The sequence below is a fragment of the Amphibalanus amphitrite genome, unplaced genomic scaffold (assembly GCF_019059575.1).
Source record: "Amphibalanus amphitrite isolate SeventyFive unplaced genomic scaffold, NRLGWU_Aamphi_draft 000030F_arrow, whole genome shotgun sequence".
Classification (NCBI taxonomy): Eukaryota; Metazoa; Arthropoda; class Thecostraca; order Balanomorpha; family Balanidae; genus Amphibalanus; species Amphibalanus amphitrite.
This window is the reverse complement of record NW_024881526.1, coordinates 1,665,241-1,677,685: the sequence shown is the minus strand read 5'-3', so window position 1 is coordinate 1,677,685 and position 12,445 is coordinate 1,665,241. Positions and strand designations below refer to the sequence as shown.

Sequence of the window (12,445 nt, the reverse complement as noted above, 5' to 3'; positions counted from 1 at the left end):
ACTTGGTATGGAGGTAGTCACCTACTAGGCGATCAATTTTTATGTGCCACGGTAGGGTGCCGCTGCACGTGCGCACGTGCGGGTGACGTTCCAGACTCATGACGGCCGGGCCGATGAGTTCAATTTGGTACACCGCTAGAGACCGGTTAGTAGGGTGCCGGCGGAGGTCAGTAAGAACAATCTTGCACGTGCGCACGGCAGGGTTGAGGCTTTCAGATCTCAGGAACGGCGGGACGATTGAAACTCAATTCGGCACACTTCTAGTGACCGATCAGTAGGGTGCCGTGCACAAGTCAGTTAGTATGTATTTCATGTGCCCAGACTGGGGTGCAGCTTGCACGTGCGCACGTGCAGGGTTGACGCTTTCAGATCTCGAGAACGGCCAGGCCGATTGAGCTCAAATTTGGTACACCGCTAGAGACCGGCGAATAGGGTGCCGTGCAAAAAGTCAGATGGGACCATTTTGCACGTGCGCACGCAGGGTGTCGCTTCCAGATCTCAAAAACGGCCGGGTCGCTTGCACTCAAATTTGGCACACCGCTATAGACCGGTTAGTTAGTGCAGTGCACGTCATTCGTGCACACCCACTCCGGATCTGCACGTGCAAGGCTCATCCTCTCGTTTGGCGGCGGGCGTTTTTGCGGCGTTTACAGAGGTGCTTGCTCAAACAACCTGCGGTCCCGCGATGCGGAGCCCAGCATCGCAGATGCTGGTAACCGCAGGTTGTTTGAAAAGACAAACACTATTCGTTAGAATTGTGTTTTTCTATTGAAAAACAACCGGAGCGGTCCTTCTCCGGGCTATGTTTTGCATGTCTGGCCGCGAATTGGGGCAACTTGGGTCAGGCCTAAACTTGTGGCTCGATTTTCTTAAAAATTTCAGTGTATGGGCTCCCGCAGGCGATCTACCTGTTGGCACCGGTCGCTACTCGCTTAAAACCTCGTGGCACGTGGCACGTGCGATTCCATTTTCCCCATGTTAAGTCAACGGGGTTTTGGACACTTTTTGCGCGATCGGGAATAGCGGAAAAACGAGCCAAGGAAGAGGTGGTTTTCTTCCCAGCATTTTATGGCAAACACGTTTGGGTACACGCTGGTGTGCGCCGTATACCCCTCAGAACTTCGTAACGTGTCTTTGCACGAGGTCAAAGTTGAATTTTTTTCGCTCCCCATGTTAAGTCAATGGGCGTTTTTGCAGAGACTTTTTCATTCGCTCATTGTACAAAATTATATGATACGATTTTGTTTAAACTTTCAGGACTTGTTGAGAAAAGACCATAGAACATGGTGTTATGCTTCGTTAAGCTGTCAGAATTCGTTTGCTCTTTTGAAGCTCGTTTAAAAATGAAAAATTTTAACTTTGAAAGTCAATGGGAGCGTCTTTGATGCTTAATAACTTTTTACGTTTAAGATATGTTTAAGTCAAAAGTTGATATTTTATACAACTTTTGATGCTCTTTCCAATGATATATAGAACGTTATTGCACGTTGTTCCGTTTTCCTGGTGTTGTCCATCTGAACTTGTCAGTCACGTGACCCATTTGACCTTCGGATCCAATTCTGGTAGTCAATTCTGGCGCTTTTGTTACCATAGCGAAATATGTAACGCCGTGTTCACAGTTTACTGACGACGAAGGTCCTGCTTAATCTGGCAAATAGCGTTCGAGAACTGCGGCCAAGCCCCGCTGATCTTGAACGTGATTGGTCGGTGGGCGTAAAGAATCTCCGTCGTCAGGGAGACTGCGAACACGGGGTAAACCAAGGAGTAAACAATCTGTGCGTGGAATGGGGAGTGGTGAATGTGGAACGGCGATGATAGGTGCTGATGTCGTCGATTTTTATTTATACTGTTATCCTTATTATACATTCTGATCATTTTTTATGTTCAGGAGTTTTCTCTGTTGATTTAACATCAAAAACGGTGTGTTTAACTGTTATTGCCAAGTGCCATATTGATATTGAAATTGGGGTACAATTCAACATTCTGATTCACTGGTTTTCTATGGCCTGTTGTGTATCATATTATTGGTAATGTGAATATAGGTACTCCAAACGGCAAACACTGCTATTTTCTGGTATATATTAATGTTTGACCTGATTTTATATTATTGGTAATGTGAATATAGGTACTCCAAACACTGCTATTTTCGGGTATATATTAATGTTTGACCTGATTTTACTTCACTTCACCTTATATTTTTTGCAGGAACAGTTATCACAGCATTATTGTGCAAAAATAAGGGTGGTGTATCACAGCATATCACAGCACTCTGCCAGCCGCTTTTGGCTTCCATAGAGACATCAACAAGCCTATACCTCCAACACTACCGGAGGTTGACGCTAGCTCACGCGGAATGCGCTGGCAGCGGCTGGCAGCGCGCCCATGAAACACAGCCAGGGGTTTCTTCTGTAAAGTCATTGTTGTCTAGGTACATGGGCCTTTACCAATTGTTAACAGCTATAAAAATTGGAATTAAAAATGTTCAGGTATTATGAGCATCAGCTAAACAGGGAAGAGGATTCGGCTTCAGCCCATCTTGCAACGCCTCAATGAAATTTAACGAGAAACTTAAATTGAGGGAGCAGCTACTCAACTGTGGTAAAGCCCATAAATCCTTGTGGATTTACCTACATACCTGAGGTAAATCCACAAGGCACCTTGAGTTCAAAATATGAAGTGACAACAAGCGAAATATAGCAGAAATTGGGACTTAAAGGAGCTTAGAAATAATCTGCTTAGTTCATTTGAAATGTATTGTTACCCACTTTCTAACCATGCATATTTTTGTGTCTTGTGAGGTCTCATATAGCAATAAAAATAGAAAAGTTATACAAGAGCAGTGACATGCATAGTTTGCTTGTGTTGTCACAACTTTGTACAATATTTCCAGCTTTATAATATGCAGTTATCAGTCACATTGGGCATCACACATGTATTTTTTTTTCTGCAGGAGGGAAGACACAGGAGGGAACTAGTGACTCATGTTTTTGCTTCTATCGCTTCACCCCTGGGGAATCAGTTCCTGCACCCCTTGAATATAATGGTCACCAAGGGGTGCTGTCCTGACACGTTCACTTTCTGTTGAGAAGGTTAGAACAAACACCATGTGTGTCATTTAGTTGCATATATAATACTTCAATGTTAAGTCTGCATGAAGTCTGAAGTCTAGCCACTCTTAATCCTAGGTTGTCGTGACGTTAATCTAGCCTGGGTGGATATTTTGCTGTGCTAAAAGCACGGACTCCGCTACGCCCCAGTACGGCGGCTGGGGCGCCTCCCCTGGAGGAAAACGGCGCCGGGGAGGGGGACGGACACTGTTACACTTGCGGTTTTTTGTGTGGGGTAGCGTATACTCTTCTTACAAGTATTTACTATGGACAATGCTTGCGGGTGACCTCCACTGCACGTGACACGTGTAAAACGGAGAGGTGTCACTTTTGTTACGGAGCGAGCGAAGCGAGCGAAGTCTTTCCTTAGATTAACGGAAATTTCTGAGTATGAGCGGCCGGCCGGCCGGCCGGCCGGCCGTGCGGACGCTTTTGCGAGGCTTATAGGCGGCGTGATGCCCCAAAACGGATATTGCGGCGCCGTCGATTGACGCACGAGGGTGAAATTTTCACGACTCGTGGGTCATGTAATTCAACAGGTCGTATTAGCTTTTGGGCACGATTCGGCCGGGGGTGCGCCCGTGGCGCGTGCTCATGTGCGCCATAGGGTTAACATTAAAAACGGCAAAAACAGGCTATTGCTCCAGATGGTCCGACCACTACAACCCCATATGATGCACTCTTGGCTGCATCCCCACCCCACCCTTTCCCCTTACAGTATGAAGTATGAAAAACAGTGATTTTTTACTGGAGCTGCAAAGTGTGCCTTTGAACCACCTTATGATTTACTAGTATCTAATGTATTTGTCCATCAGGATCAGTTATCTAATGGCAGTAGACTGTTGTCTTCACATACTTCATATCTATTTTGGCTACTGCATTGTGTTCTGTAAAAAAAAAATATGGAAAACGTTTTGGATGTAGTTTTTAGTAGAATGCTTCTTTACAGATCCCGAAAGAAGATAACTGCTTGTTTTCTTCACCGCCACCAGTCTACCTGCTCTCTGCACACTCGGCAGAGCGCGGCAGGGCACCCCACGGAGCTGCACTAGTCACATCCGGGCCCCACGCCGGTCGACGGCCGATGCGATGGAGGCACTACTCCGAGGCACTACTGGGAGGCCTGCGGCGCGGACGACGGATGCGGCAGTTGGTCAAGACACGGCAGCCTACTCGAGGTGCTTCTCGCCTGGAGGACGCAGGCGAATCGCGTTATCCTAGCTGTGCCTCGTCATGGTGCGATGAGCCTTAATAGACTAATGCATATTCTTCCTTTGGTTGTAATTCATTTGCTGCTGCCCGCTGGGCTAAGGAGTAACTCTGTGCGCCTACTTTGTGCAGACGCTCGTCCAGTGCCGCCCTTCGTTTGCCGCACATATCTTTATTTATTCTTTGTTACAATTCCGTCTTTGGTCATTTTTTTTTACCATGGGGGCACTTGAAAGTTTTGTTTTTAAATCTGTGGACATTGAACCTGGAATCGGTTTTTTGTCGGATTTCGGTTTTGTTTTTGCACTGTGGAAATATCTCGTTCAATATTTTTTTAAGATAGGGCGTGTTAAAACTTTTAGTCTCATTACTCCTCTGTGCATTCTAAAGTACTATAATGTGCATCTCAAGTGTTTGGTGCTGTACTGTTATTATTTATGGTTAATCCAGTGCTGATTTATGGTTAATCCAGTTTTTATTCGATTGAATCGTTGTGTGTAATGTGCATGACATCCGCGTACCGCCTGTAGCAGTGTTATATATTTTCATTTATGCTGGAAAATAATAACTTTCTTGTTCATTGGCTTTATTCGATGACAGAGACGTGCCAGATGACTGGGGCTGCGACTTGACTTGGTAGTTGTTAACGGTGCAAACTTCAACCATCAAGCATGATGTGGAAACGTCACATTCCGTTATCAAATCTTCGTACCGTAAATACTGAATAAGATCAATACTAGGCTGGAGCTTGCTAGAAAAACCGTGCACTGACAACGGCGAGTGGTGGACCTGAGTAGCGGCCGGGAGGCAGGGAAGTCAGCCAATTGTCAGATGTCTATTTCTTCACACATCTTTATTCTTTACTTTACACCGTCATAGACGTAATGCAATTATCGGAGCATGAAGTGGTGTATTGCCCTTATTACACCCTTCCAGTAAGTATCCAATGCCCATCCATCCACTTTCCGCAGGTGCAGGAGCAAGGGAGAGCGAAATAATTTTTATCGTCACTCACCTCACGCCCAACTGCTAGGCGAAAAGCCAGTACTCGCAATGTTTCAATCTTATTTAAGAAAAAAAGCAAATGTATCGGCTATAAATGCGTCGTGTTCCCTGCGGTAATACTATTAGTTTAACCCGGCACCGCCTGGGCTATTTCCGTACCCACGACAGCCTGGGGGGGGGGGTCGCATCCGACCCCCCCCCCCCCCCTGTGTGGCCGCTGGACCCAGGACACCAGGTGTCTCAACCGCGAAAGGTACGAAAACGTATTTCTTACGGAGAGCGGCATATCGGACGCGCTTGCGTTCTTCCGCAAAGCGAGCGGCGCTACCAGGGCTCAAGGCAGAGCTGATGACAGCAGTTGCAGAGAAGCGGTGTCGCAGCAGGTGGCGTCCCATATCAGGCTCATTCCTCGGCTGAAAGGGAAGAGCGTTATCCCATCGGGACGTCGGCCGTCACCTCTGTCAAGGCCGGTGGGCTCTAAAACACTCTCGAGCCCTGTGCTGCTCTCGCCCGCACATGGGGGGGGGGGGGGTGGTTGCCACCCATCCCCCCAGGTAGTCTTTCTGCTCTGCACTCAACATTTTTAGAGCTAGAAGGCCGATTTTTCGTATAGCTGCTCCTCTATCCTTTCTTGATGTCCACTGAAAATTTCAAGTTTGTGATTTTTGGTTTCGGAGATATGACCTTGTTTTTGAGGTCATGTCATGACCCAAATGGCCAATTCTCAACATCTTGCGTTTGCCATGGGCCTTGTGAGCTTTTGACACCCTGATTTCGGCCTTTTTTGCCAGTCTTACCTCCCACCTATCATGGAACATGTTGTTCGACGATGTACAGGGGTCAAGGTCAGGGTCAAGGTCAACCTAGGTCATCTAAGATAATTGCTTTTTAGGCAAGCCGAATTTACTTTTTGTGAAGTTTTTTGATTGCATTTTTGGTAAAAGCTTCTCAGATCATGATTTCATGTAATATGGACCCAAAAACAATCGGTGCACACATCAGTATTCAGTATACACACAGACACACACAGACATACAAACACATAATTGACCTTGACCTAACTTGACCTGAAATGACCTCAGCCAGGGGCGGATCCAGAAAATCTCCAAGGGAGGGGCCATTAGAAACCAGGAGGCCCCCATAATCCCACCTGTTGGAGGCCCCATCTTCCCACTTGTTGGGCCCCCCCCAAAAAAAAAACTGCGTCTATTGAGCTTATCTAGCTGTTCAGGCAACATCTCAACATGAATAGCCACTTCATTTTCAGGAGGCCCCCTTTTCAGCTTTTTAACTTTTTATTCTATTTTTGAAAAAAATCGGCCAAGGGGGGGGGGGGCCATGGCCCCATGGCCCCCCCCTTGTATCCGCGCCTGACCTCAGCAGCAAAATTCTGGTCGGGTAGTGTGACAAAGAGGTTCTAGCTGGCTTGGCACCAGAAAACAGCATCGTCATCGGTATTTGATAAGCAGCGCACTTGATATCCAACGGTGACCCAAAACAGCAACATTTTTTAGTTTGACCTGACCTGGAAGGTCAATGACTGACCTGAGAAGGTAAAACTGGGTATCATTGGATTTGTCTCTTCCCAAAGAATCTTTTTTGTCTTTACCGCTAAGCTCTATCTCCAACAGGAACGAAATGGCGCGGGGGGGGGGGGTGGCAACCACCCCCGCATGTGCGTTCTAGGATGGGAAAATGGCATGTGCGGGCGAGGGTTAAGGTTGGCGTGACGTGCGTGGCGGCCAGCACTCTTGGCACAGGAGAGACCGTGGTAGCCCAGTCGATCAGCAGGACGACGGCAGAGCTGGCAGTTGTGCGGTTCACATACCGGTGCCCCGAGTCGCAGCGCCACTGCTACCCGGACGGTTTCGTCCTCCAGGTGGAGTCTCAGACTGGTGACTGGGAGGGCTTGCACCCAGGCGGCGGTGTGGGGCTCTGCAGCAGCAAGAAGACACACCCGGACCACCTGGTTTGCCCCATCCAGCAGACGCTGCTGAGACGTCTTAGAGAACGCCTCATCCCAAGCGCGCTGCTTGCCCTCTTCTGACCATTAGTTATACCACGGATCACCTTATGTGACAACTTATAGGCCCGGGCAGTATGTGATCCGTGGTTATACCCAAGTTTATGTTAACTTATTTTTTTATGCGTATTTATACCTATGCCCATTTTATTTGCGATACGCTAGAGAAATCTTCGCATAGAAATGAGTATTGTATAAATTGTATTATACCTATAATGAGTATGAAAAATTTTCTAGCCTGAATCTTCAATAAAGCAATGTCAAGAGTATTACATAAATAATAGTTTTACGCTTAGGCCAAAACTTTTGTTTTTTACTTATTTCTGTTTATTAAATATTTTTTTTTAAAATATATGTTAACATATTCAGCTACATTTTGTCTTAAAATTGTTTAAAGATATCAATAAACCACGATGGCGCAACTCAAACACCAAGCAGAAACTGTCACGTGACTGCCTGGCCCAACCTTATCTTTAGGAATCTATAGGAATCTTGTCGGGACCCTTGACGGATCCGGCTGCTGATTGAGGTGTCAATTGTGAGAGAAGTGAAAAGATATTATTTTAAAGTTTCGTTAGACATTGTTGCTGTCTAATTTCATTGAAACTTGTGAGTTTTCTGTGCTTGGTTTCGCTAGAAGACTTTGAAGACTCGGGAAGAACAGACACGGTGAGTTTGACGCTGCCCTGCCACGCTCGACCATCTTCGTCGGCTCGACTAACTTGTTTAGCGTCTGTTAACTTTTTCGAAATGTAGTTAGGCAAGAAACATGAATTTCGCAAAAATCGTCCTTATTGATAGTCAAATGGTCACTCTGTTTTGCAACATTCATTATGACGCCGAGAATAACAGATTCTGGTTATATGCTCCGAAAAATGCGCATCTGAGACAAACGCGAGTTGTTTACAGCTTTGATTCACGTTGCTAGGTGGTTGCTATGGAGCTATGGATACTTCCTTACAGAGTAATTTGCATTTTGGTATCTTATGTGATATCGACATATGCCACCCATAATAGCTCAATTAATGCTGATAACAGTCCGGCGCACTGTGGTATCTCCAATTCATTTATGGAGACATTTCTATTATTGGAAACATTTCCAATTTTGACTACTCTTCTGTTCCAAAAATGGAAACGCTTGTTCCATAAATAGAAACGCTAACATTTCCGCACAAATTTTCTTGCCAAGGGTGGCTGGATTTGGTGTAGGTATAACCACTGTTTTGCGTAAAACAAGCACGGATACACCAAAAGCACTTGTCTTCTTGCATGGAAAGCTGATGCATTCAAATTCACCACTTAAAAATGCTCCTGAATCGTATCCATTTATGGAGACTTAGTTTCCAAAAATGGAAACGCTGATGTTCCAAAAATAGAAACGCTTAAGTTCAAATGTGTGCAAATTTAGCTTAAAGGAACTATCCCACCTTCTAAAATGTTGTTAAAACCAGTTAAATTGTGGCCGACTATAGATTTGATGATATGTGACGTCACAGCCCAAAATTCCCTCCTTCCCCAGGCAACATTACTGTCATAAAGCTGATTCTTTTTACTGTGTAGGCACCACAACTAAGTTCAGACCAAGTTTTAAGCGATTTTTCAACGAACAAACCCATTTAAATCAGAATGACTAAACGAGGTGACGTCACACTAACGGTCGCTCCATGTTGAAGATAGGGCCTGGGGCAAGGCCCATTTTCAAATGAAGGGAACAAATTTCTTCAACACCAAGAGGCTGCGGGGGTTGCAACCTAGATAGATAGTGGTTTCTGAACCTCGCCGCAAACTTGGCTATCTCAACTCAAACCCCATGTCAGTCGGTGACACACCAGGGAAATAAGCTAAAATTAGAGCGCTCTATTTATTGCTTCCGCTACTTCACCGTCTCCCATAGGGTCCTGTGTTGAGCTGGTGTCGAGGCTCTAAAAATGACGCCGATTTTTGCACCCTTCTCACAAAAACCGCTCGGACCGCCTGGAAACTAATTGTTCCGCTCTAAAAATTTCATGATCGACGGGAAAATGAACGAGGAAAAAATTGGCCCTGAAATAATTCTGAACTCCCTGTAGAACATATCGAAATATGGCTGCAAACTAGGAGCATGTCAAAATCGACAAAACAATACAAATAAACTTACCGGGATTTTTTTTTTATTTTCCATGCATCTGTGTATGAAATCAGTCGGTTTTTCGGAAAGATCGTCTTCTGTTTAATAAATAATTCCACAATTGCAATCGAGAAAAAAAAAACATTTCTCCTGTGACAGCAGTTTTGGCATTGTGCCAGTAGTTTGGTGTGCGCGGTGCTGCGTGGTCGTGGGGACGGAGTTGTGAGTATTTTCGGTGTTTTAAATGATTGATGGCCATTTGAACCAGCTTTATATTATTTCCTACCAATATTTGAATCAAGTTTTTGCTTTGAAAGACCATTGAAACCCCTTATCTCTTTATGAAACACGATCATATTCATCGTCGACGAAAATGGCGCGGGACTCCATGTGAGTTTCGATCGAAATAAATCGTAAATTAAATAATATTCGATGAAAAGTATCATATTTTAGTGAAACATTTTCATAAAATTAGGCATAAACTTTGCAAGGAAGTCAACATTGGATAATTGGATTCTTATTTTGCTCACATATCCTTGTAGTAGTCAAATGGCTCAATTGTTAGATAAATGCAAGTATATGTTTTGGCTTGATGTTTGCTGAGAAACCACCCAGCCACTTGCTGGTTGAGTGGTTTTCTGATAATTACCTGATAATCATTTCTCCTTTTCCTTAAAAGAAACTAAAATTCTTTTCAAAGTTACCAATTTTTAGGAAAGGTGGCTTGCTCATTGACAGTTCATGTTCTTGTTTTGTTATTGCTGGCAGTATTTTGATACAATAATGCAATATGAATTTTTTGCAATAATAAAACCTAAGACAGACTTAGTTAATGCGTCAATCAAACACCCAACAGAAAGATTGTGAGTCCTTGTGACGTGAAGTAACCGCAGGTTGTTTGAAAAGACAAACACTATTCGTTAGAATTGTGTTTTTCTATTGAAAAACAACCGGAGCGGTCCTTCTCCGGGCTATAACCGCAGGTTGTTTGAAAAGACAAACACTATTCGTTAGAATTGTGTTTTTCTATTGAAAAACAACCGGAGCGGTCCTTCTCCGGGCTATGTTTTGCAAGTCTGGCCGCGAATTGGGGCAACTTGAGCGGGGCCTAGACGAAACGCTCAATTTCCGTAAAAAGTTCAGGGTATGGGCTCCCGCAGGCGATCTACCTGATGGCACCGGTCGCTACTCGCTTAAAACCTCGTGGCACGTGGCACGTGCGATTCCATTTTCCCCATGTTAAGTCAACGGGGTTTTGGACACTTTTTGCGCGATCGGGAATAGCGGAAAAAATCGCGGATCAAGGTATGGCTTGCTGCCCACCATTTTATGGCCCACACATTCAGGTACACGCCCGTGTGCGCCGTATACCCGTCAGAATTCGTTTACTTGAGTTGCACGAGTTTGAAGTTGAAGTTTTTTTGCTCCCCATGTTAAGTCTATGGGCGTTTTTGCAGAGACATTTTCATTCGCTCATTGTACAAAATTATATGATACGATTTTGTTTAAACTTTCAGGACTTGTTGAGAAACGACCATAGAACATGTTGTTATGCTTCGTTAAGCTGTCAGAATTCGTTTGTTCTTTTTAAGCTCGTTTAAAATTGAAAATTTTTAACATGGAAAGTCAATGAGAGCGTCTTTGATGCTTAATAACTTTTTACGTTAAAGATATATTTAAGTGAAAAGTTGATAGGTTATACAACTTTTGATGCTCTTTCCAGTGATATATAGAACGTCATTGCACGTTGTGCCGTTTTCGAGAAATTTAGTAAAAAAGCACGACATTACCGAGATTTGAGCTCACACCTATTATGGCCTTGGCTCAGACAGTATACGAACAGGTGACAGGGATACCTCCCATAGAAGGATGCGATTAAATGCTAAATATTAGCGGCCGGCCGCCGTGGGGACGCTTTTGTACGACTTCTATCTCCGCAACCAGGGGACCGATACACTTGCGGTTTTTTGTGTGGGGTAGCGTATACCCTTCTTACAAGTATTTTACTACGCACGATGCTTGCGGGTGACCCCTACTGCACGTGACCCGTGTAAAACGGAGAGGTGTCACTTTTGTTGTAATGACAATAACACGGCAATGGCAGGGCTCATTGCGCTGAAACTTAACAAGGATGTAGGCACACACCGAACCATGCGTTTCCGTGTGCTAAGGTTGGGGTGCAACTGCACGTGCGCGCGTGCAGGGTGACGCTTCCAGATCTCGAGAACGGCCGGGCCGATTGAGCTCAAATTTGGTACACCGCTAGAGACCGGTTAGTAGGGTGCCTTGCACAGGTCAGCTGGGCCCCAGGTTGCACGTGCGCACGTGCAGGGTGACGCTTCCAGATCTCAGAAACGGCTGGTCCGATTGCATTCAAATTGGGCACATTTCTAGAGACCGATCAGTAGGGTGCCGTGCACAAGTCAGTTAGTATGTATTTGCATGTGTCACGGTTGGATTGCAACTGCACGTGCGCGCGTGCAGGGGTCGCTTCCAGATCTTGAAATTGACTGGGCCGATTTAGCTCAAATTCGGTACACCGCTAGAGACCGGCAACTAGGGTGCCGTGCACAAGTCAGTTGGGACCCAGCTTGCACGTGCGCACGTGAAGGGTTCCGCTTCAAGATCTCGAAAACGGCCGGGCCGATTGCACTCAAATTTTGCACACCGCTAGAGTGGTTAGTAGAGTGTCATGTTCATCAGTTCGTAGCACACCCACTCCGGTCTGCACGTGTCAGGCTCATCCTCTCGTTTGGCGGCAGGTAACCGCAGGTTGTTTCTTCATTAGACAAACACTATTCGTTTGAATTGTGTTTTTCTATTGAAAAACAAACGGAGCAGTCCTTCACCGGGCTATGTTTTGCATGGTTGGCCGCGAATCGAAATGTGTTTGTGATTGCTGTAGAATACTAGACCAGGAAACACTCGGTGAGTTCGCTACCAAAACACATTAACCCCCGCCCGAGTGGGGTGGGGTAACCGCAGGTTGTTTGA

At 45.3% G+C, this 12,445-nt stretch overlaps 1 long non-coding RNA gene across 1 annotated transcript; it reads left to right on the top strand.

Moving 5' to 3' along the window:
- The first annotated feature begins 1,770 nt into the window (after nucleotides 1–1,770).
- Nucleotides 1,771–4,896, top strand: LOC122367224. The gene is made up of 2 exons (XR_006254030.1): nucleotides 1,771–1,818; nucleotides 4,057–4,896. It is a non-coding gene; the product is annotated as an uncharacterized LOC122367224 (long non-coding RNA).
- The last annotated feature ends 7,549 nt before the right edge of the window (nucleotides 4,897–12,445 follow it).